We start from the raw sequence: 27,819 nt of genomic DNA, 5'->3' as shown, positions 1-27,819 counted from the left end.
TAACAAGGGTTACGTGGAGGGGAGGCGGATTTGGGAGCGGCGCAGACATGAAGTCTTGTTCGGATCTTTATCTCGGGCCTTCCAGGAATAGGTCATGTTTGATTATCCATTTCTAAGAAATATCGTGACGAAGTACTGGTTAGTAATCTACCGTAATATTCGATCGAGAATCATGATTTATAAGGACTTCAGTACCCATTAAAAATTGGTTTTAATTATTATATATATATATATATATATATATATATATATATATATATATATATATATATATTGTCACTATTTTAATATGCTCAGTTCAATACGCTGTCCTCTCAGCCAAGCCGGATGCCGAAGTAATCATCTGTTCTGGAAGTCCATGTTGCGTAAGCTGTTAGCTGTTACTAATGGAGATAATGTGTTTTCCGTGGATGTTATCTGAGGACTGAACGGTCGTTAGGATAGACTTCCTTTGGCAGACCGTTCCTAAGATTGTGTACCCCTAGTTGGATGTCTGCTGTTAATATTCAATCATAACACGATCTTAATTGTTATATGTTATCTGTGTTAGAACTGTTTTCTCGAAATCTACAATAAGAGCGTTCCAGAACCTTACTATTAATACGCATTACGAAGTAGATACGCTAGGAGTACGCCACACCCCGTGTCGCGTAAGTGGATTACATAACATTTCATGTCTATAGCTACATGTTACACGTGAAAACGTCTGCACTGTACTGTTGGTCTGTGCGGATAAACTATTCATACAAATTCTCGGCCGTCGAACAGAAGGAAGTGAAGAATCGTCTGTAAAATTTAAAACAAATCAACTTATTAAAACAGGCGGGAATTCATAAGCATATGAAGGAACAATCGCAACGTTAGTGGAAACAACTTTGTGGAAAAGGATGGAATTGGCGGTGACAGAGGAAACTCAGGACTCAAAATTCTATTATACTCAGTTTTCAACTGTACAATAGCGCCATTAGAATCAGTTTTCATTGTTATATATAACAAAGTAATAAATGTTACTATTTCAAAATATACACTACTAAGATATTCTACATTCAGGTGGCCGTAACAGTACGGTTAAAATACTCCTGGACGCTGTAGGGGCACCTGTTCAAAGTTTTCACGCCTTTTTCGAAAGCTTTTACGGCACTTTCGGCCTCGAGGGAGTCAGGCAGTACACTCAAAACCTTAGTGCCCCTGATAAGTAGATGCCGATCTAGGAATCTTGTGCGATGCGTAGGAATTCTGATGTTATTGGAATGCCTAAGATGGACTTCTAAGAAAGAAATTGAGGAGAGAAGATTGACATGAAATTAATAACTCTATCACGTAGGATTTTGGACAGATTACCTAAATTCATGCAGCTCCTGCAGCTCTAATGATTAATTAACTTAAAAGTTTACATTGCTCAGCAACATAAGTTCTAATATTGTGTGCATTGCTGGCGATAATAAGCAATACACTAGTTTCGCAAAATTGTTTCAAGGACTGCTGCTTCTCGGGACTGGGCAGGCATTTGCAAACTCGTGTTGTTGCAGAACATAATGGTGTTTGTTAAATATACTGGTGAATTGTGTCCCCGTTATTGGCGGATTCTAGGAACTTTTTACACCAGTGCATATTGAAGGAAGTAAGTATAAGTAATCCACTACAAACCGTCAGAATAATCGGTCAACACACAAAAATAACTACGATGTAATATTTTATGTTACTCTGATCACAAAAATGCCTAACAATAGCGATTGGGATAGGTTATACTGGTACTCTCGTCTGCCCATCAAAATTAGCATCAGTAATTTTGACATTTTTTAAAGAAATTTCTGAAAAATATGACAACAGTATAAATTACACTTTGTTTTTATACTTTAATATCAAAGTCATTTTATAACGTTCTCCAGTAAGGCAGCCATATTTTTATTTTTCGAATAATAGAATTGAAGTATAATAGTTGCTATGAAAATGACTAGATGTACAAAATATATATCGCTGGCAGAAAATAGAAGTACTCAGATTCTCCCACTACTACAATAACAACGGTAACATTTCCGCCGACACAACAGGTCTAGGTGCAAGGGTCAGCGTCAGATCGTGTGAAGGCCACCGCCTTATCTCACAGATGGGCGAGAGTGTGTTATCGTGGCGGCACTGGGCCTGTGGACAGAGCGGCCTTGTTGTCGAGGTTGCTGATGACCTACTGTCCAGTCGGAATATTTCCACACGAGGTTCCAAGAAAAATACTCGTAACTACTTAAATCATCTTTATTTCCTCGTGAAGCCATCAAAAGTGTTTTCTATTGTCTGCCTTCGGTGGAAGGAACAAATTCGATTACGTCACTTTTAAGTACAAACGATTTAAATTACTATATAATTAGTACATATTATGTCGAACGCAGAAACCATAGGCTACGTATCAATCATTGCAGTCTAACGAGTACAGAGTAACTGCTGAGCAACAAGAGTGTCGTATTAGTTAAATTTCTATCGTTAATATGTATATGTCTTGTCGTCTGCTCCTCAACATAGTAGAGTAACTTTAATATAAAGTGTTTAGTCTAATGCTACGAGGGTAGATTTACTCAGGCTATAACAAACAATAATGGTTAACACCTGTACGTGCTCATGGTTATGTGTCGGCAATGATAAATAAATAAATAAAAAGGCCTTTATTCATGAGCGATTTTCAACATTGATGTTGTTTTTACAAAATAACTCAGGTCATGTATAAAACTAAACATACAATATACAACCAAACAATAAAAATAACTTCACAATATTCCTTAAGCTAAACATTTTTTTTTAATTTGTCTTTAAACGCCCTCATACTTAAATATTTCATTTCAGGTGGCAGGCCGTTGTACCGCTGGGGACCGAAGCAAGAAAAGCCCTTTTTTCCCTCTTTCAAGGCGCACGCGCGGCACCGCCAGAAGGGCATCCTGTCTCGTCTTAGGCTAGTTGCACACACACCGATTTTGGACGACCGATTTTTTTAACCGACAGTCCAAATTCCAATAGTGAACTAAATGAGGGAACGGAACCTGGCACACACACGCCGACAGCTGAACGGCGCCGGTTCACATTGGAATTTGGACGGCCGGTAAAAATCGGTCGTCCAAAATCGGTGTGTGCAACTAGCCTTACGCTCACTGATTATTGACCGGGCAACTAATTTATTTTTTAGATATGTTGGCCTACTGGTCGTCAATACCTTGTGGACAAGAGACACAGTTTGAATTTTGCAAGTGTCCTGTATTGATGGAATTTGAGCCCAATTTACGATAAGAACTGATATGGTCATATTTCCTCAAACCATACACAAATCTCTTATGGCTCTGTTTTCTAACTTTGTTAAAATTAATAATTTTTCTTTGGTCAAGCTATTTTCCAAATGCGGGGAGAGCATAATATATTAAAGGTAATATCAATGACTTGACAATCTGGAGCTTAGCTGACACCCGGCAGGAACGACCTCAGCCTGCAAACAATCCTCAATCTACAAATGACTTCTGATATATATATTTTACATGACTTGTAAACTCTAGTTGTGAGTCTATTTTAACACCCAGAATCTTAACAGTTTCACTGAGAGACAGGGGCGAGTTATTCAACATGACGTCACCGGGAAGAGATTGGCCGGTGTTATTAAATCTCACATTTAAAACTGTACATTTATCTGGGTTTAATTCCAAGCCATTACTTTCCGACCACATTAGCACTTTTGACAAATCATTGTTAATTTTTGTTAGTGCCGTTTTTGCTTCTGAGGATGGGTAAGGAAGCAATAGCTGGCAATCGTCAGCATATGAGTTGCAGGGAAAAAAAAACCTTATCGTGTCGGCAAGATCAGACGTATAGATGGAAAACAAAATAGGACCGAGGCAGCTGCCCTGTGGAACTCCACTAGATCTGTGCAGTATGTTAGAGGAATCATTACCAATTTTGGTGATTTGAGATCTTCTACTTAAATAAGATGCAAAGAATCTTACAGAGGCATCATAAAAAACCCATAAAATTTTAGTTTTGCGATGAGCATTCGGTGATTGACAGAGTCAAAACGCCTGTGAAATAATCTAAAGACGTCAAGGCACAGCAGAGATTCCTATCCACTGCAGAATACATGCCATCAAGAATATCCACAAGAGCAGAGGAAGTGCTTGAAATCCTTTCTGAAAAGAGATTGATGTTCAGGCAAGACATGTTCTTGTTCTATAAAGGATGAAACTTGTTCAACTACTATCTTTTTCTAATATTTTGGAGACCACTGGAAGAATCGAGATAGGTCTGAAGTGAGAGGGTAATGAAGGATTGTTAGACTTTGGCAGAGGCAAGACAATACTTCGCTTCCAAGAATCAGGAAAGCAGCCAGTCACCAGGCATCTATTTACTAGGTGAGTGATAATAACACCAACACAGAAAGGACTGAGACTCTTCACCATCACAATATTTATACCGTCCGCTCCACAGGCCGTAGAGGAGATGCTGTTCATCACTCTTTTTATGTCTTGTTCGGTAATGGCCTTAAATGAAAAACTGTTTTTAATTCTATCACACTGACTGTTCTCATAACACTCCAGCTGTTCCTCACTGATTCTTTTTTCACAACCCATTCGAGAAAAATAGTCATTCAAATCATCAGGTGAAAAACCATAAACATCACCTGCCTGTTTGGATTCCCATGCACCCGAGGATCGAAGAGTAGCCCAAAAAGCTTTCGAGTTTCAGATTATCATTGTAATATTTCTTTTTGGCCCTCCTTATAGATGCATTCAGTTTATTTCTTGCCTCGCAGTATCGTCTTCTTGCTTCCACGCTATTATCTATGATACACATAGCTTTATATTTATTTTTTTGCCTAGTCAGTTCCTAATTGCATCACATCATTGGAGCTCTCTTTTTTGTTACTTTCTTTTTGACCATTGATGCGCATATATCAAATATTCTTATAACGTTTTCGGACAGGCAGCGACAATGATGCAAGTAACGTGTTCACAGCGACGCTGGATACATGTCTATATCGTTGGTGACTCAATTTATTGTAGCATTGGCGTTTATAGCATTCGATTTTGGAAGGCGCCAACTCAGGAGGTATGGGAGCATATGTTCTCTGTTTGCCGATTCTCCGTTGCTATAGTACTTACTAGCGGCTATTGTAGGTAGTAGCGGCTATTGTACTTACTAGTTGTTGTCGTACCCACTAGCTGCTATAGTACTTACTAGCGGCTATTGTAGGTAGTAGCGGCTATTGTACTTACTAGTTGTTGTCGTACCCACTAGCTGCTATAGTACTTACTAGCGGCTATTGTAGGTAGTAGCGGCTATTGTACTTACTAGTTGTTGTCGTACCCACTAGCTGCTATAGTACTAACTAGCAGCTATTGTACGTAGTAGCGGCTATTGTACTTACTAGTTGTTGTCGTACCCACTAGCTGCTATAGTACTAACTAGCTGCTATAGTACTAACTAGCAGCTATTGTAGGTAGTAGCGGCTATTGTACTTACTAGTTGTTGTCGTACCCACTAGCTGCTATAGTACTAACTAGCAGCTATTGTACGTAGTAGCGGCTATTGTACTTACTAGTTGTTGTCGTACCCACTAGCTGCTATAGTACTTACTAGCGGCTATTGTACATACTACCGGCTATTGTACGTAGTAGCGACTATTGTACCTAGCGTCGTCCGTTACGAACTGTTATAAGCAGCTCTTTTGTTTTACTCACTAAAATGAAGACTAATTCCAATACAGCATTCTTCTTCACACATACAATTATACATGTTCGGGAAGAAATCGACGGCCGAGAATTTGTACAAACAGTTTATACGCAGGATACCTCGAGAACGAACCTTTAGACTTGATATTTTGCATGAAGGGTCTTTCCTATAGAGAGAATATCGACTTTGATGATGGTAATGTCACTTCGTGGGGTTTGGCTGAGCGTTAGTGGAAAGTGTTTATATTGGTCTTATTGGTAAATGTGATGGTAACGGGAAAATAGGAGAATAAATAAATTTGTAAACAAACAGTACACTCCAGACGTTTTCACGTGTAACATGTAGCTATAGACATGAAATGTTATGTAATCCACTTACGCGACACGTGGCGTGGCGTACTCCTAGCGTATCTACTTCGTAATGCGTATTAATAGTAAGGTTCTGGAACGCTCTTATTGTAGATTTCGAGAAAACAGTTCTAACACAGATAACATATAACAATTAAGATCGTGTTATGATTGAATATTAACAACATACATCAACTAGGGGTACACAATCTTAGGAACGGTCTGCCAAAGGAAGTCTATCCTAACGACCGTTCAGTCTTCAGATAACATCCACGGAAAACACATTATCTCCATTAGTACAGCTAACAGCTTACGCAACATGAACTTCCAGTACAGATGATTGATTAGGCATCCGGCTTGGCTGAGCGGACAGCGTACTGAACTGAGCATACTAGTGACAATATTTTTAATAATAAAAAACATATTTTTATGGATGCATAAGTTCTTATAAATCATGATTCTCGATTGAATATTACAGTAGATAACTAACCAGCACTTCGTCACTTGATACACTTCTTCGAAATCGATAATCAAACATGACCTATTCCTGGGAGTCCCGAGATAAAAACCCGAGCAAGACCCTACGTCAGCGCCGCTCCCAAATCAATCTCCCCTTCACTTAAGCCTTTCAATTTAGGATCCTCCATTATTTTTTCGTACTACGCTTTGAATCTCTTAGTAGAAATGTCTACTCCGTAACGACCACGCCAACTAACTTTCTAACAGCTTTTGTCAGTAGTACAAGTATTTGGCATTAGTGAAAAGTGGTAAGTGGGAGGGGGAGGGAAAGGTTTGACAAGTTTGCAATTACACAAGATTTGGGTTTGAGGGGACAAACCTATCAAATCACATATTATGAGGAAGAGGTCGATTATTGGGTTTTTAATATTGTGAATTAAAGACACAGGACTTTTCGGTAATGTAGATTTGTAGAACAGAACGTTTAGAAGAAGGTAAACAGATTTTATGACCTAAACCATTGTACGTATAAAGGAAAGCTTACTCAGTAAAGTGAGTCCCTGTCTACAATATAGCGATGTATAATGATAACTATCGCGTATTCCTACTTTCCCTAATTTTATATCAGTGATAGTCAGCAACGGGAACAATTTCTTTCTGGTCCTAGCCACCAAGAAATACCTAAGCTGAATATATGCGAGTTGTATTAACCAATCATGTAATGAATTTTGCAAGGTTTTTTAGTAATATTGATATATAATTTTATTTATACAAATATCTGTATTACTCGAAACATTAGTGTAATTTATTAGGGTTGAATTTGAAATATAGGTATAATTACACTTTTAAATATCTTAAAATTTGTTTTTAAGATATTAAATTTTTTAATCACATACAGACAGTCAGATGGGAAACTAAGCATGAGAGACCCATTGTAAATTCAAATTTTTATGAAAATCAGTGTAGTGTGGGATAAATACATAGTTTACTTTTTTACCGTAATTGACTGGACTATAATAGCTTCATGTCTTTAGAGAGAGCTCAAGCCTGAGTTTTGAGGAATACTATTTGGTGTTCCGTGTGTCCAGTCCTTGAGGATCACCATAGATGTCTGGTGCCAGTAATCGTTTTCCTCACAAAGATTACATTATCTTTATGGGTGTGCAGATTATCTGGCTGTGTTCGTGTGTGGTTGATGTCATTCACTAGGCAACGTTTGACAACCAAGGCGATGTATGACACTATCAAGCGCGCAGGCACAATATACAGGGTGTCCCGTAACTCTCTGGACAAAGGTATACCAAGTTATTGCTCAGGTCAACACAAACATACGTATTTTATCATATGAACATGGGTTTCTAATGCTTTGTTTTCCATCTGTCTGTCTGTATGCGATTTTTAGAAAAAAAAAATAATATCTTAAAAACAAATAACTTTAATTATACCAAATTTGGCTAAAATTTTTATGACAATAAGGCCAATTACAGAAAACTTATCATCTTTAGTATTTTCAAAATGGCGGCCATTAAAACTTTAAATATCTTAAAAACCAGAAGTTTTTCTCAAGAATTACATGAATAACAAGTTTTAGAGGATATTATCCCAAATTTTAATGACACCAACATTATTTAAGTGGAATAATAAATAGCTAATTTAGAGCAGATTTACTGTGACAAGACATGGCCCACATTGAGGTTCTCAGTGAATAGCCAACAATACAAAAACTGAATAAACGGCAGCTCTCAATATAACTGGCCTTGTTAATAAACAAGTTGTCATAAACATTTGAGCCACATTTGAAAACTGCTGGTTTATAAGATATTCAAAGTTTAAAAGTTCTCATGGCGGCCATTTTGAAAATACAAAAGATAATATCATGAAATTTTTTTCAGTAACTGGCCTTGTTATCATAAAAATTTCAGCCAAATTTGGTATAATTTATTTTATTAGTTTTTGAGATATTAATATTTTAATAAAAAACACATACAGACAGACAGATGGGAAACTAAGCATCAAAGACCCGTGTTCATATGGTGAAATATGTTTGTCTTGACCTGAGCAATAACGTGGTATACCTTTGTCCAGAGAGTTACGGGACACCCTGTATAAGCAAGTAGTGCATACAGTACAGTAGACATGACTATTTTATTCAACACAAATAGTAACTTGTGCCGAGTAAGTTAACATCACGATGCTTACGTATGTATCCCCTGTACTAGCCTATCCAGAGCAGAATGCCCACATCATGATGATATTTATATAAAGAAGTACGTCAGATAAAGATCGCTCCAGTGGGAAAAGGAATCTACAGACAGCTGTCAGTCAAAGTGACGGTGACCACACCTTCGCCAGAGCTCGTACATCAGAATATATTAACCGTTATTAATAGATTACGTATTCCGTACAAGTCCACACCGGAGATTTCGGTCAGCGTAGGCAGTAGAAAAAGGCGGATAGCGAAATCTGGAATCGCCAACTCGCATATAACTGAACTTGTAAAAAAATAAAGAATTAATATAAAGAACTGTTACATGAGCAGATGCTACAACAGTTATTACTTTGGACTCTTTTATAATGTTACTAGCAGTTACCCGCGGCTTCGCATGCGATTTCGCAGGTTTTGACTGTATGAGCAATTCTGGCTCGAGCGAATTATATTTCCGGCGCCAATGTTGAGTTTCTCTTGTTGTCACGATCGAGAAAATGTGTTGAAATATATATTTATGGTCATTTTAATTACTCCCGTATCTATTAGTATTTTTGTTCCAAAGCTGATTTTGCCTCTCTTTCGAACAAGAATGCACAACATGCTCAACTCTTAGAGCCTACTTACGTCAAGGGCAGTTTAGATAGGTTTAATAACTGTTTTTAATCGTATAGTAAAGTTAGACAACATTTTCTCTTTTACAAGCATTGCTAGAAGTTACCCGCTGCTTTGCATGCAATTTAGAAGGCGCTGCACGTTTATAACCACTGTTGGTTGGAGTGAACTAGATTTCCGACGCCTTGTTTTCACGACCAAGAAAATACGTCAAAAGTTTATAATTGAGGCCTTTGTAATTTACTTCGTTTTTGGTATGTTTTGTTCCATTGTTTATTTTGTTTGTTTTCCGATCAAGAAAATATGTAACACAGATAAGTCTAATTCTGTTAAACGAAAACTAAGACGGGTTTAATTTATATCAGTCTGTAAATTTATAGTCAACTTTTAAATATTTAAACCTGGAATTGGTACATTAGTTCAAAATAACAATCCAGTGAACTTTCATCTACCGTAGTTCTCCGACTGCTTCGAAGGGAGTCTTCGCAGTTAAATTCTGACCCTTTTATGTTTTAAGGCATATTCTAAGGTAGATTGGTACTTACCTAATTACTGAAATTTAAAACGGTGTTCAAAGTATTATTACTTATTAAAAACTATACTCACTCTTAACGTAAACAAATTGAAAATAATAAACAATGTTTACACAGAACAGCTGATTAGGCTACATTTGACAGGCTAATTCAATTAATATTGCAGAAATTATTACCAAAATCGGATATTTCGGTACTTGAAAGACCAGTGGGGCGTAGCCCGAAAGTATTTACGAAATAAGAATAGACCTATGTTCATCCTAGGGACCTTAGGAATGTCCATGTAAAATTACAGTAGAACAGGTTGCATACTTATAGCGTGAAAGCGTAAAAAACAAACTTACTTTTGCATTTAAAATATTATTAGGATTAGGATGAGCAATTAGGACATTAATAAAGTTACTGTACCTTGAAATTTACAGACCCTAAAACCGGATAAGTTGGAAATTATCGATAGTATCGAGAGCAAACGTCCGATTTGTAATAATCTTCCGGAATAAATCGGTCAAATAGATTTTAAAAAACTCCAGACGCACACCATAGGTACTATAAAATACTTAAATTCAATCATTTTTGAGAAGCCCAATGCATTTGCAATACCGATGGAAAGAATAATTGGCCAATGCAGTTTTCCCACTGACACGTCCGTGCCGCACGTTTCCCATCAAACCTCGTTCTCTGCGAGAATCAATCACATTTGAGAAGCCCAATGCATTTGCAATACCGATGGAAAGAATAATTGCCCAATGCAGTTTTCCCACTGACACGTCCGTGCCGCACGTTTCCCATCAAACCTCGTTCTCTGTCTGACGATTTGGTCAGAGCTGTGCCGCGTCGCCATCTGATTAAAGTGCTATTTATTAATGAAGCCGAGAACGTACACAGAACGTACATACCAGAGCCGTTCTGCCGGATCCGTACATTTCATGGAACATTAACAGACATTTGGAACTGTTAGTACAACATGCTAAACTTGTGCGAGTTATACATTTGTTTAAAGAACTAGCTGTTTCCCGCGGTTTCGCACGCTTTTCGTAAGCTTTTGCCCGTGTAGAAAAAGAAGCTTTGCCCCAGAAGATTCTTGCTAGCCTAGACATAAGAACGTGCCACTAGTCCTTATTAATGCCCTAAATTCTACCTCATGAATCTCAACAGGAGGCGGCCCCTACCCACCCCCCCTTTTTTTTTAAAAAAAAATGTTTTAAAGGAGAAGCCGATACCCTTTTATGCCTTATTTTGTCCGTCCTCATTCCTCATAGGCCACTGGCCTGTGCGAGGATCTTATCAAACAGAATAAGGGGGAGAGTCGATACAGTACAAGGTCGATGGTACTGAAAAAAAGTGCAACGGTCACAGACAGGATTTGAACCTGCGCTATCTCCAACTCAGACTCAAAGTCCAACGTCTTAGACCACTCGGCCATCGTCACTCCCAAATATTGGATATTCGGCACCTTACCAATCCAGAATATCCTGTTATCCCGGAAGCAGCACAAAGGTCCTTATAGGATTCGGGTACAATGTCTAAGCTTCTTGTCCTAAGAGAACAAAAATCATTGCGAAAGGACGTAGAAAAAGTGATAACGAAGCATTCGAATCCACTTGTAACTCAAACGTCAGCCTTATACAATGGGTTAATCGCTGCTTCGGAGACGTGACTTTCCTTCTGTCGATCAGGTGACGTGTACGGAGATTCTGACAACGAGGTCAAATCCACGAGTTTTTGCTTGTGTCCTGTTGAAACTAATTAAACAGAGTTAGATCTAATTTACTTTGTGGAACAAATGCTTCACGGACCATTTATGAAAGAAGTTCCATTAAACCGAAAATCCAACTTAAAACCCCCGAGCCTTCGACGGCACATGAAAGCACAAAGACTGTCACGAGCCGATGTTTGTCTTGGAGATATCGGCGCGCCGTGTTATTGAGGATAACAATCGACTAACACTAACACTAACAGGAAGTGACTGGTCTTATCTCTGACGTGTTAGAAATACTTCCTGGGCCGATCGAGGTGTGGACACTGCTACGAGTCGCGAGTGAGTACGGCAAGTGAAACAGATGTTTTCAACAATTGATTGGTTGTCCAAAATCAATGATCAAAATACCATACTCGTATTTATAGCTAACGCTTAGCAAATATAATCCTCAACGCAAGCATAGCATATGTTACATCTAAGGAACAGTACTAACTGCCTAAATAATTGGAAAATGCTAATTGAATCCTCTTTTGTACGATAGGTTAAGCCTCATTATTTACTTTTTTTGTTAGAAAAGTGCACTTTGAACTAAGAAACCATTAGGTAAAGTATGGTTTTTTGATAACTGTGGAGTCCAAGAAGTAATTTATAGCTTATGATTGAAAGATATAACAAATGTTATACCGGGTGTCCCACGAAGAGGTCTAAACGTTTTGTTTCATATTATTTGCCTATTTATCCATCGAACATTTTCAAACTCTACACAATTCATTAAATAGGGTTTAAAAATATTCTGAGAAAACTTTCCGTTCTCTAGCATTTGTTTAAAAAACTATACTTTAAAAACAGTAAAAACCCGTATTTTGGTTTTGTAAAATTATTCATTGTCATATTTTAGAGAAATAAAGCATTTCAATCAGAAAATTAGAACATAGTCTATTAAAAAAACCTACAATTACAGTCCACAATTATTCTAACTTGTCCCATCCACAGCGACACACTGATAACAGCGCTTAACAAATGAATAGTAGAACAGTAGTTTCTACAATTATTACAGAGCTTTAATTTTCACAGAATATGTTTAAACCTACTTTTTCAATTACTTATAGTTAGAAAATGTTCGGTGCATAAATGGGCAAGTAATATAAAATCGAACGTTTAAACTTCTTCGTGGAACACTCTGTATAGAAGTTAAGGCATGTTGAGCACATATCCTTTCACTTATCGGTTTCGCGTTAAAATAAAAATAATTTACTACACATATCAATGAGACATAATATGAACAGTATATTATACTATTCGTTTCAAACGTATTTCTCTACCTAGCAAAAATGTCTTGCCTAAAAACATGCAATTCCTCGATTACTTGAATTTCATACACAAGACTGGAGTTTTTACTTTGGCATTTTGCTTCTCTATATTGTGCTAAACATAAGTACATAAAATAGGAGGCTAAACTATACTAGTAGTATTATTGTGTTTTAAGGACAACAGGGAACTAACCTTGCAGTCTTTGGCATTGACAAGATAAGGGTTTAACGTTTATTAGAATAACGATTGGAAACTTATTATCAGCCATCACAACGACATGGAAACATTATCAAACGGCTTAAGGAAATTACCTTACATTCTACATTAGTACCTTTACATTCTTCAAACTGGTTGTGAGTTAGACAGAGCGGTTATGTTCAAGAAATTAACCTTAGAGATAATGAGTCCCAGAGAAATCTTGGAATTACTTCCGCGTAATCATAAGATTAATCACCTCCGGCTAACCACATGTTGTCCGAGGCGGTGTCGCATAACACAATTTTATAATCACACTTTCATGTACGTTGGTCAAACTGCAGTGTTAACATAACATACTCGTACATGGCAAGGGCTGATCCAGATCTATAAAATAAATATTCACTTTTACCGCGGATAGAATATGGCAGCCAGAATAATATACAGGGTGTCCCGTAACTCTCTAGACAAAGGTATACCACGTTATTGCTCAGATCAAGTCAAACTTATTTTACCACATGAACATGGGTCTCTGGTGCTTAGTTTCCCATCTGTTTGTCTGTATGTGTTTTTTATTAAAAAATTAATATCTCAAACATTATTGAATTAAATTATACCAAATTTGGCTTAAATGTTTATGATAACAAGGCCAGTTACTGAAAAATATATCATGAAATTATCTTTGGTATTTTTCAAAATGGCGGCCATTAAACTTTTAGTTCTTGAGAAAAACTGCTGGTTTTTAAGATATTCAAAGTTTACAAGTTCGTATAGCCGCCATCTTGAAAATACCAGAGATAATTTAATGATATTTTTCTCAGTAACTGACCTTGTTACCGCAAACATTTGAACCAAATTTGGTATAATTAATTTTTTGGTTTTTGAGATATCAACTTTTTAATAAAAAACACACACAGACAGACAGATGGGAAACTAAGCATTGGAGACCCATGTTCATATGGTAAAATATGTTACGGGACACCCTGTACTTCCAAATAATTTTTAAAATCGACACAAAGAATACTACTGCTTCGATTTAGGTTTGACACTTGCGGATCATTATTAATAACTTGCGGTAAATATTAATTTCAAGATTTAACTGCTGCTTGCCGAACGCTCGTTGATAAAGATGCAAAGAACAAAGAGGAATGCTAATTTTACCAATCTAAGCTGAACTGTCAGAACTAATCTAGATAAAGGTAGCTAAGCGAATAGGACCATGAGAAACCTTGGAGATTTCGAGAGTCGATTGCGATTAGTCGATTGACGCATGTCACTTTGTCATATCCTAATGTCAATCGGTTGCCGATAATGGTTGCGGCAACGTCAGGTCCGATTTTTCTTTGAGTCAATATTGCGTCATTAATCCACTGTCATTGAATACAGTACTGACTCAAGGCGTCCACTAAATACAGTGGATGTTTGATCCACCATTACAATCCATTGCAGACATTTAATAAATTATGACACAGTTCTTTTTACTTCACCAGTTGTGTTTTTTTCATGTTTAAACGTCTTGCTAGAAGGACACACTAAAGGATTTGAATTATGAAATTGTTGAAGATCCCTCTTCTTAAAGGGTGGCCCCGAAACAAAAAATTCCCCACATCATTTTGTAAAATAGTCCTTTACTTTAAGGATCTAACCAGATGTCGTATACGCATAACTGCAACCGCTGATTTATTTACTGTACTATTTTTATATCCGGTTTTATCACCATTTCATAAAAAATTATGAGCTAGGAAATATAAAGTATTAAGTTCACTAGCTAAATTAAAAATATTATTAACACGTTACATACTGAAAACGGTGTGATGGACCTAAATAAATTTTTGAACGCATTTAAAACACTAAAAGGGTTGAAAAATAAAACGAAGTGTTCGACAAAATAGCATTATTTTAGTATTTACCTTTATTAGCATACAATTTCGTCAGGGTTATTCGAAAAAAGTATTAAGGATTGCCATTATAAGCAGTAGGCCTACTAATCAAACTTGTAATATTGTTAACTGTTAAATTGTTTCGTACACACATTAGGTGTTAATCAAGCGAACAGTTATGCAAAATATTGATTTTAATAATATCAGAGTTTCTATCAGACAATTTATTTAATTTCTATCTTCCACTTAGTAATTGAAACAAAAAAAAACTAAAGTGCGCAGATGAGTTCTTGAGTTATATGCAAATCATATTTCACAACTTAACGCTATTTATATACAGCGTGTGTTCCCTTCACATTACTACTACACTGTCCGTAAAACATGCCATCCAGGGGCCTTCAAAACTTTTATTGAGGAAATTCAAAGCATCCCTTAAAAGACTTTTAAAAACTGAGGAACAAAAAACCCCTTGTGAGCTGCGCAAGCCGAATCATCAGTCCAGGTCAACTTTAATGAACCTACTTCGATTTCACTGTTTTAGGCATTTAGAAAAGAATAGCTGTTCATGTTTTCAATCTACAATAGGATGCCAATAAATAGGAGAATGCCATAAAAAATCGCTTGACCCAATACTTGCAACCCAATATTTTAAATATTCGTTGTACTCTCTCGAACCAAATCGGTTCGCTACACCTGCCAAACTCGAAGGTCACGGCGATTCGGCACCGCCATTTCACGTCACAATTAATGTGCGCGGCCAAACCGCTTAACGCTCAGCATTAGACCGCGCATTGTCTTGTTAGTCGGCAAGCATGACCTCCATCCGGGCGCTAATGTATGCCAGTATTGTTGGATGAATACTCATGTTTGCCAATCACCAAGTGAATGACTGATGATCGTCAATTTCCACAGTGATGGCTCATTAAAATTCCAATTTTCATTATTGCAGTAGACAATTTTTGCAATTGTATTGCATGCGACAGTAATAACTTATTGTAATACAATTATTCTGAAGGAAACAGGATTTTTCCGGACATTTGCCATCATTCAGTGAAACAAAAAATCGGTAACACTACGTTTCGAGATCTGCAATCTGATCTCTTCTTCAGGTAATAACTAACCTAACACATTACTGGTTAGGAATTAATTAAATTTGCTATTTTCACACTGCCATCTTGGTTACACAAAACATCACAGTAAAAATGTTCACTAACGCTCAGCCAAATCCCTTGGAGTGACGTGCACCGTCATCTAACTCGACCTTCATACAACCTTCATACAATTAAAGCTTTATGCCGACAGACAGACATATATACAATTCTTCAGCCCTTCATGTGATAAGCTTCGCTAGCACTCAGACAATTAAGAACCGGAGCTTTCCATCTATTCCCGGTCCAAGTTAGTGCCGAATTGATTTATAAAATTTCCTCAAGGAGTCAATCGGTCGGTGAATCAAAATCAAATGAAAACCGAATCAACGGGTCCGAGTAAACAAATAAGAATTCTCATTACAACGAACTGACAACTATAAACGGAACTCACGTTTAGCTAGAGTGTGCATTATTGTGAATAAGTGTGTGAATGAAACTGCATGAATGAGTGGTTACTGTTGTAGAACCGTTAATGCATAGTAAATTAATTCAATACTGTATATTGACGATCGTGATGCAATTCAACCACTGTTCTTACGCAATGCCACGTACAAATTAACAACTATTTTTACTACACGAGTATGTTTTCAGTGGCTTTGAGAATGGTTTGGCAGTTTCGTTTTAAAACCGTTAACACACATCAGTTACGGCGGTGCTCTAGGGTTTTGGTTGGGTTGTCTTTGTCAGAGTAAAATTCTATTGTGGTAACTCCTCTGAGAACAGAGGAGTTTAATAGCTCCGTTAACTCCATAATGAATAAGACACAGAGTTAAAGTGAGTTATTTACAATATTTATATGAGTTATAGTTTCAGGGAATGATATGGTTACTTTTATGAATTTAGGATTAAAGGCAATATGATTTTTAAAATTACTTTTTTTAGGAAATTTTTCCACAGGTCATTCTCACAACTCATTCACACAACACCCAAATACAGTACTACTTAAATACTACTTTCAGAACTGCTCGTGGAATGACCAAAAACATCTTAACCAATTGAAAACCAATTATACAACTAAAATGTTTATGACTTATTATTGTGGAATAGGAGTAGTTGTTAAAGTCGTAATGCTTAATCGATTAGAAATCATTCAGATTGGACTGAACCAAACGAACAGTTGTGGCGGCAGCCGGGATTACGTAACCAGTACATATGTTTTATATGACTCCGGCACCTGTAATATGTGTGTCACACTGCACACTGAGCTGTACACCTGCGATACGAGTGAGAGGTACAGGCTGGGACCGAACTATAAAACTGTCGTTATTGCCTCTTGTTTCGCTGACAAGAGGCAACGTCGCTATCTAGGTAATGTACATGTAGCGTAGAATGCCGGTATTCAAGATTCTACCATTCATCCTGGTTCCTAATATCTAATTTCGTGATTCTAACCAAAAACAATTTTAGGTACCCAAAAGCCAAAAAATGTTTGATTAATTTGAGGCTATACATTCGGAAGTAATTAATTGAATAAATTCTAAAAGTTTTGTACCGATTGACCTAAAATGAAGTTATCTAAAACAAACACGCTCTCTCTCTCGCACTCTCCCTCTCGCCCCCCCCCCTCTCTCTCTCTCACTCTCTTCCTCCCTCCCTCTCCCTCTCTCTGTAAAGTACAATTACTCACTTCTTCCATTCCTCTATTTATACTCTGACTCCTTAAAATATCGATAGCATTTTTACAACGAAGAGTAACACCAAAACCTCGACTCCATCACGCAGTGTTCCCACACTTCCGGAGAAAAAACCGGCCAATAGAGCGCGACGAGCCGCGGCCTGCCGACCTTCAACTGTCACAAGGGCGTACTCGAACTACCTGCGTAACACCTCGTGGTCACCGGCGGCGGCCGTCCCCTTGTGCGAGCATCAACCGACCTCAGCATCTCACCTGTGATCTGTGATCCGTGATCCTGTCTCGACGCTGTCACGTAATCCATCCCGACTTCCCGATTACCACAAAAGTGAGGAATCGTGCGCGACGTGCCACGGCCCTGAACGTTCAGGACAAGGGCACCACGCCATCACGTCCAGTGATCGCCCGGCGGCGCGGCGGGGCCAATCTCCATCACGTCTGGACCGAGACCTCGATGATTTTACAGAAATCCACTCAGATTCCCTGACCACAGCGGTGAAATCAGCAATATTGCGCCACAGGACGAACAGTCTGCTAACCCCAACAGTCAGGCCAAGGGCATCTTCTTCGCCAGTCCAGATGGCGAAGGCCAATTTACATTGTATGCGAACATAACCTAGATTTTCGTGAAATTGGCAGAAAAACTTTTTATAATAAAGAATTCGATTGTCAATTGCACTAATAATATGGAGACCGATATTACACGGTTGCTAAATAGTTAACATATTTCAGCCACGACAACGAGACTGAACAAAACTGACATCTAAGATGTCCGGTTCTCACCACTCGAAACATTGTTTACACAGTTAAATTGGTAAGTTTAAGTTCGAGAATTTAACGGTGTAAGCAATGTTCGAGACGCTGTAAACTGGGAAGCTTAAGTGTCAGTTATAACGCCAACCGCGCAAAGCCTAAAACCTGAAAGACAAAACTTGGTGACCGAGTCACTTTCACAAATGTTTAACTCGTTAACTGGATATAAATGTTAGGATTATTACATATCTGACGGTAGGATATTAGTACCGTATATAAAGATAAAAAATACAAACATTTAACACGCGTATCCTTTGTGTTACCCTCCCTTCTCGACTCAATCCAAATCTGGTGCGACTGACCAACAATTCTTTTTTAGGTGAAAGTCTTTATGAATTTTACGAAAACCAAAGTTGTGATGTAGCGCAATGTCAATTTACTCTTGACTTTTTGACTAGTAGACCGTACAGACCGGATGCGCAAAGCGATGAGAGTAAAACGAGAGTACTAATCCATTTATTGGGGGCAAATACAAGTATGAATGAATGTGTTATCTTTTCTAGAGCAGTTTTTTCGACAGGGATCCAGCGGCAGGTCCCCGAAAACTAGACTGAGTGGAGAGAAGCCCCCAGGAGTTTCCCCGAAGGCCGATGGCCTCCCGTTTCCCCACAGACCACACTCACATTACCGCAAACCGATGCAACGCCAGGAAGCATATTTCCTGCAGCTTTCCATTGTGGGTGTTGCAAGCCGTGATTGTGTTCCTCTGCACGCTTCCTCGCTTGTACAAACACTTTTTGAACGTATTTGTGACAGAAAATGGATTTTAAATAATGGTCTCTACGTTTTTTCTCCAATTCAAATAAATGTAAGCTCAACAGAACAGGAACCACGGCTGTGTGTGATTCTGACAAAATTAGGGACCTTAAGGACCTCGGTGGAGAGAAGGCCAAAGAGTACCTCACTATTTTGTCCTGGTCAACTATAAATATTGAACCTTAAAAAATATACAATTCGTACACAGAAACGACAAAAACTATCCGACGTGACACAAATTGACTAGCGGACTCCAGCGGCATCGAGGCATAGTTACTGTTGAACCGTTATGCCGCCAGCATAACATCATAACAGCATAACGATTGAGTGATTCTATCGCGATCTCGGTTCAACGAGTTGAGCCCACTCGACACTTTTCAATATCTATTATATTTACTCCTCCTATATACACGTATATCCTCTTTATGCTCTATTTAACACCCTCAATAATGTAATTGTGAGTACGAGTATAGTACACACTGAACATTTTTTGTTCAGGTGTAATATTACTGTTCTCTGTTATTAAATGTTAGGCCTAGTAGAATATCTGACGGTCTATCCATCACAGTATAATCCAGTTCAAGAAATTTTGCTATAAATTAAAAACCGTACAATCCAACTGTTACATCCACTCATTCTTTAGCAACTTTCGCCGTGTGCCATGTGGTCAGCGAAGGAAACAAAAAATTAAATTCATTACATTTTACCTTATTCCCATTCGAGTATCTTTATGTCAAAAACTTTAAGCCCAGAACAAGACAACCTAGGTGATAGTTAAATTATCTTTAGTGGTTACAAATCCAAGGTTGTAGGTGATACACCCATACGGTCAAAGTTAACAATGAAGTGCAAACTTACACATTCTAACATCTGATCTATCCTTTAGGAGCGTCCACGTTCACAGTTTGTTAACAACAAACTTTATTTTCCAGATAGTTCACAAAAAATACAATTCCATGTTCTATACAAAGCACGTGTGGAAGAGAAAAACAATTTCCTTTTTAATATATTGCCGTTATATACTACAGTTGGCAAAGTATATTCAAAGTCTATCGAGTCATCTTTTGGCAGAGGGTGGACTTAAATTCAAATAAATAACATGTTTCAAAATTTTTATATATTACAAATAAATAAATAAATCATTACATAAATCAAGCAAAAACAATTAATAGTATTATGCTTAAGAAACCTAACGACTATTTAGCCAGATTTAAAATATACAAGTCAGTAATACATGAAACAACAAAAATGACTCAAACCGTACCAAACTTAACAACTATAGCTCGGCAGTAGACATTTAATAGTAAAATTCATTTAGGAGAAAAATAACAATTATTGATAACGCGATAAATAATACTCAAATTTGACAGATCTAAAGTCCACTAAGTTCAACAAAACAGGATTTAATATAAAATATATACAACAGTAAATTATGCGACATTATACAGATCTAACAAACAATTTCAACAATAACAGCTCAACAGAATACATATGATAACAAACTCTTAAATACACAACGATTGTTAAACAATGTGTGATACAAACTATATTTATGTGACAACAACCAATGTTCCAACTCAACCGTTATGGATTCATTCATGGAGCTTAAACTTAAAGAACAAAATCAAATCGAGCTAATCGAAGAACCGATCTGAATTTGTGTTGCTAATATACGATTCTTTTCAGTGAGGCCACTAATACAGGGTCCCGTTGTTTCGGAAAACTCCTTACGAGTGGCTTCCCTCTCAGATCCCTCTGCGACAAGCACACCACGGGCCTCGGCCTATCCGGCCCGCGGCACCCGACCCCGCAGTGCCGGTTACCGGGCCCGGGGCACCGCGCCTTCTCCGCCCGGTCCGGTCACATTCCTGCGCCTCTTCAGCTCCGTCTTCCGCTCCTTATCTCCGAACACTTCGGTCGCCTCGCCGCTCCGTTATCACTCTCTAGAGTGGCCGCGGACACTTCCACCACGGAGAGATGTGTCACTCTCTGTCTCTGTCACACTTCCACCAATGTACACAGTGGTGTTGGACCATTTCAAAGCGAACTTCCAAAAAGTATTGTTTGAAATTGAATGATATCAACATCAAATAAAAAAAAAAAAAAAAAACACATTTGAGTGAACAAAAAAAGGAAACAAAACTACAAAGCACTGTATAGTGGGCCATACATACTTTACACACACTATCACAAATGTATTTTACTAACACATATTGTATTTACTATCACTGGTAAATAAATACAAATTTTTCAATATTAATTATTTCTTTATTGCAAAGCCTTTCGGAATCAATGATTCCATTATCAGATACTTCACAAATGAATAAGTATTTACATTTTTCTAAATAATACATATTAAAATAACATATAAAGCATTTGGAAATATGATTAGCCAGTAAAAAATATTTAAACAGAATTACATTTTAATTTTCTTATAAATTGAGATGACAGTAGAATTGAATTTTTAATAGGTCCGTGTTCATTATTGATAAGTTTTTCTCGATTTTTGGTAATGTAAAATGTTTCCCAAGCATTTAAGTGTATTGTGTAAGAAATTTCTTTCAATAATCGTAAATTTTTATTGGAGATGGTGTGTCCAGATTCAACACAGTGATTCGCAATAGCAGATTTTTCATTTCTTCCATATTTTATATGTGCAAAATGTTCTTTAAATTGTGTCTTCATGTTCCTTTTTGTTTGGCCAATGTACAATGAATTTATCACAGTCGTTGCATTTAATTTAATAAATTCCTGATTTGTTTTCGAATGTGTTTTTGTCCTTGGGATTTCCTAATATTGTGATAATTTGTTGTTTGTTTTGTAAGTGACAGATTTGTTTGTATGCCTTTTAAAAGTATTCTGGAATTGTTTTGAAATATTTCTGTATGTTGTAAAAATGATTTCTTGTGTCTTGTCTGAAGGGGTAATAATGTTGTTCTAGATTTTCTTGCTTTTCATTTGATTGATTTGTAAGGGTGTTTGTTGTCAATAAGTTGTGATGGTGTAACCGTTAAAATATATCTTTTATTTTCATATATTGTATTCTTAACTTGAAGATGATTAATAAACATCACTGTGAATTTTCGTGAACAATTGTGTCACGTTTATTTGCTAGATAAAATTTAAAGAAAATGAAATCTATCGACTATATTGTTCCTTTTTTATTTCCACAACAGAATGTTAAGCCTTAGAAAAATAGAACTTGAAGTGCCTTTCCCCACTGCTGAACACCGCTACAGTTAGACCTATCAATAAATTACGTGGACCTGCAGCACGTAGCGCGGTAGACGTGAGGTGACAATCCCACAACTGTCACAGTCGGTACCGGGTAACTGTAGGCGGTCACGGTCACGGTCACGGTCGCGGTTCTACTGGTTCCGTTCTCCGATCGACCGTCCACTACAGGACTACACGTATAGACGTGTAGGCAGATCAGACAAACAATGCAGCTGCAAGATATACTGCAGTAGACCGACGGACTGTACTGCACAGAGACCAGTCTCAGTAGATGAGTGGATGACTGTCCTTCAATGATGGTATTAAAAATGTGATTCTAAGGTTTAACTACTACTTAGTACTCAATGTTATCTTTATTGAAAAGAATTGTTTATGAATGTATGTATACACATTAATTCTTTGAGCAGTGGTGGCTTATGTTTTTTCAAGTTCTAAAAAACAAACACAAAAATTGCAGAAATTTGTGTTTGTTTTGTTTTAGATAATTTCTAATTGTGACGATTGACCGGTGCTGAAGCTATGTTTCTACATTCATTAATTGCTTGGTGGCAACCTTACATTGTACATTCTCCATTTTTAGACGAGATAACGTGAACATCAATTATACAATTTGGTTGATCTTAGGCCAATACCAATTAGTTATCCCAACGATTCTCCATAAACTCATCAACCGAGCAAAACGCATTCGCCACCAGATGGCGCTTCAGTCGAGCTCGAATGTGATTTAGATTATCTGTTAGTTTGATAGATTCAGGGAGTTTATCAATCAGCCTAACACCAACTTGAGACGGCAAATGCGCAAATGCCGCCGTCCTGTGCTGTTGTAATCGTAAGGTGTCCTCTGCCATACTGGTGGATGTCTCGGCCCTGTATGAAAGTACACTCGGTACTGCAGTACATAACCACCTCCAGCACATAGAGGAAGGGAAAATTAAGCAGTTTTAGTTCAGTAAACAACAAAACTATACTCAATTTTTGGCACAAAACACAAAAAAGTATTAAGGAAACAGTTCATTCATTAAAGTTCACCATAAACAACAATAAGGCCATTGGCACCAACACAAATGAAGAGGCGGGGGGAGGAAGTGAACACAAGAAGGAAGAGAAGTTTAATTACGGTGCGTGAACTTTCCGACAAAACAGGACTTGCTCTGAAATTAGGGGTAATCAGCCACATCCCGGCCCTATCTCACACGACGATCTGTGGAGAGAAGGTGCCCGGGGTCGTGGATGTAGGGTAGTGGGAAACTGCGCCCAATTAAACTGCGACGACCAAACAATGCTCTGCATCGCGGATATGAATAATTAGAAAGAGCGTGGGAACTAGGAATAGTGCGCGTCACTGTGGAGCGAACTGTAGAGGTGAGTCCCTGGCTACATCCTTCGGCTACAACCTTCCGTTTGGCAGGGGCCGCCTGCACACGACCCCGTGACATTTCTCCCGCCAGGGCCGTAGCTAGTGGGAGATTACAGGGGGGATTTCAGTTCCACGTCCATGAAACAGCTGATTATCAATCAATCAATGTTTATTTCGAAGACATGATTTACATGTATAGCAAAAGTCAATTCGAGTTCAGAGCTAAAATTGTGTACATTCTTACCACATCAGGATCACACTCAAACATACAATTCAACATCCATGCATCCTTCATCCATTTGCCAATTTTCCACCTACAGCGCCGAAGTCAAATTGGTGATTGGGTGATCTTCCTGTCAAATGCCAAAAACTCGGTAACATTGTAAAATGCTTGTGACGCTAAAAAGCGTTTCAAACGAATATTTAGCACGTTGGGTGTCACGGGATTCTTTATAAAATTGGGCAGCTTGTTGACGAAATAAACACCTGCCTGTGAGAGCAGATGTTCATAAACCACCGTTCTGTGTTTACCAGTCAGGTACTTTCCTCTGCCTCCGGTCTCATACGAATGTATGTCTTGGTCAGTTGTCATGGCACATTTAGACACACAGAACAGACTTGTAAAGACTTGGCAGAGTCAACAGCGGAAATTTTTGAAGATTTTTCTACAAGACTCTCTGAAATTCAAATGAGCTATTAATTCGAATCGCTTGCTATTGCAATTTGAACACTCTCATCAACTGGTTGTTTGCACAGACACCCCACAATACCACTCCTTAGGTAAGGTGGGGGTAAATCAATCCATAATAAGCCAACATCAGAACCTGAGTTGGGCAATACTTAGCTAAAGACCTCAGGACATAAATGCCTGAGAATAATTTGGCGCAAACATGGTCCATGTGGCAACTCCATTCAATTCAATTATTCTAGAAATGAATCTGCTAACATGACGGCAGGGCACATTCTGAGTCAGCCGGTCGCAGAGCAAAGTTCATGACATCTGATTTACTTTTAGCAAACTGATTTAACACACACAATATATATATATTGGCGTTTGCATAAAATATGACTAAAGACGTGACACCTGCCGAGAAAGGAAAACGTGAATTATTGGAAAACTACACACTGTTTCTATGATGACCATCCTGTTACGAAAGAAGTAGGAAAGTTTGATTGATGTTAATTTCCAAATAGAGAAATCTGACGAATCTACATTTTATTACGGTTATCAGTATTGCATTATTTTATTATATTATTATTTTCACAATACTTGAGTAATTAAAAACAATTACAGGCCTATGTGCAAACCAAGTTATCTGAAATATACGTTGCATATTCAGTCCGAGGACGCTACTTTTATGAAGATATGAACCACTCAACCCCCCCCCCCTCACCACCAGCAACTGTGTCGGTGTCGGAGTAGGCCAGACGTGATCCTGCCGAGAAGGACCGACTAAGGACAATACTGCCTCGCGCCGGAATGAGGATCCTTGCACACTTTCGCTCGTCCACTGTCAGATCCGCCGAGGCAACACAGCGTTGGTAAAAAGCTACTCTCTCACCGATGGATGAAATCGATAGAAAAACTAGAATTAATGAAGGGCTAAACATGTAAAGGGCGAGGCATGTCTGTACAGCGTGTCCACAAAGTCATGTCACACTTTTGAATAACTTTATCGCCCAATAAGTAAATAATGTCTCCCCAAACGGCCATCAGTGTTAAATAACAATGGCCAGTCCATTAATAAAACAACAAATGGTTCTCGTAATAAATAAACTCCATGTAATACTATATCTCTGCGATCCTGGTTACCTACTATTATGAATAGTTTACCTTTGCTTATCCCAATTCCATTCATTACTTAATTAGGTCATGTAACCAGAATTAATACCAGTTTTCAAACAGCAGTAATAGACAATCGTGTAACAATCAATGAATGTGGAAAGAGAACAGTAAAGATGTATAAAAGGAAAAAGTGTTTAATCACAGTTGAAAATTCACAGAATTATATTAGATCACTGTGCTAAATAAATAATATGTCTTTACATATCAATATTTCAAAAACTGAACTTTAACAGGTACCAACCTACACCTATCTGTAGTGATATTACGTTCTAGTAAATTAACTTTTACAGTCAGTCCTTTGTTAGGTTAATTGCCATCAATGTTAATTAAGTCACTCTGATAACACAGCAATTCCATTTAACAACTCGAGCAGTCCATATCGCCACATAACGAGTGAAGGTCTGCCTCCAAAGTTGGTCGTGTCTTGCTGCTCGCTGAAAGCTATTTATTGCCCAGAACGCCTACTACTACTAGGTGTCTTTATTAGGCGTACACAAGACGAATTGCAGCAATACAATATGTTTAAAATTACCTTCCAAAAAGAGTAAACCTGGAGGTTCATAAAACTTAGGGATACTCGTTTGTGACCAATTTTAATTTAGGAAAAAATAAAACCTATATTAATGGTTCTGGACCAACGAAAATACTTCATTAACACATAATGCCTGTATGAGTGGCAGCGCGCTGATGTATAGACAGACTAATAGACTGTTTGAATGTTTGGCCACAATTAATTTAGAGTTCTTCTTTGGACCAAGAGTAACCTATGTAGCCAAATAGCCAGGATTTTGTTTTATCTAGCGCCATCGCGGATGGTCAATGATCGATTTCATTAAGGTCTACTGGTTCATTAGTAATATAGGTATAATTTAGAGCAAACCCAATTAATTCTACTTAATTTGACAAGACTCTTATTGAGTTCGAATTGCTAACTGGAACGATTGAGCACTTAATATCATTAATAGATTAGGCAAGGTGCTCTGACACACCTACTTCTATCAAAGTCCACTACATCTTGCTCTGGGACATTCGCAATTATTAATTACCCTGATTGTAGTAAATATTTAAGTAAGATATTCAAAAGCTACAACTGTATGTGACAATTCTTGTAAGCTAATTGTTATACAGTAAAACGCTCTTTGGATTAACAGAAATATGCATACACTTGGAAACATCAAATCCAATCAGTCTTTTATTGCCATAAACATCGTACAATGCATAGCAAAAGTCGTCATATAACTGTGAACACAATTTTGACACACATACCACAAGAAATCACACTGAAATACATACAACATACGTCTATCCATTTTCCTATCCTTCCACATTCAGAAACGGTGTGTCTTATTGAGCGGTCGCCCAGTCGTATGCCAGAAACTCGTTAACATTATAGAATGTTTGAGACGCTAAAATGTGTATTAAACGTGTTTTAATACCTTGGACGTTTAGGCATGTTTTATAGAATCTAGCAACTTGTTGATGTAATGTTAACATGTATTGTAACACTTAGTTTGTTCCTTTGGAATAAAAATAATCACTGAGAAAATAGAATGTACTGTTTTTGTTAAACACATATCTTGTGTAAATTCACATAAGTGTGTTTGCCAACCAAATATATTTTCTATTTGGTCAAAACCTGTTTTTCCTTTAAATACTGAAAATAAACTTTAAAAATTAAACAATTTTTATATGGTTAAGACATTATGTCTGTCAATTTTTATAAATATAATGACATCTAGTTCAATACGGTTTTAATTATTGGTGTAAAATTTCCAAGAAGTGTATACTAAAATACGCACAAAGAAGTAGTGTATTCGATACTTAGTCTATATTAAAAAAATGTTACACTTTATGTAAAAATATTAAAATAAAACTAATAGCCGTAGTTAAAAACAAAACACTACGTCATTTAGGTCAAAGAAACAGTTTGGTAATTTCAACACGAAATTAGAAATAAAATTGTGATCTTTGCATTTTTGAAACACAGAGTTGAACTAAAAAAGTATATAACAAAATGACCTGCCATGTAAAAATACACCAAGCTCTGCGTTACGCTTTGGGTGTAACAATTATTTTTAAGGAAA

Source organism: Homalodisca vitripennis, chromosome 1 (genome assembly GCF_021130785.1).
Source record: "Homalodisca vitripennis isolate AUS2020 chromosome 1, UT_GWSS_2.1, whole genome shotgun sequence".
In the NCBI taxonomy this organism is placed as follows: domain Eukaryota; kingdom Metazoa; phylum Arthropoda; class Insecta; order Hemiptera; family Cicadellidae; genus Homalodisca; species Homalodisca vitripennis.
The sequence above is the reverse complement of the archived record's forward strand: the minus strand, read 5'-3'. Positions refer to the sequence as shown.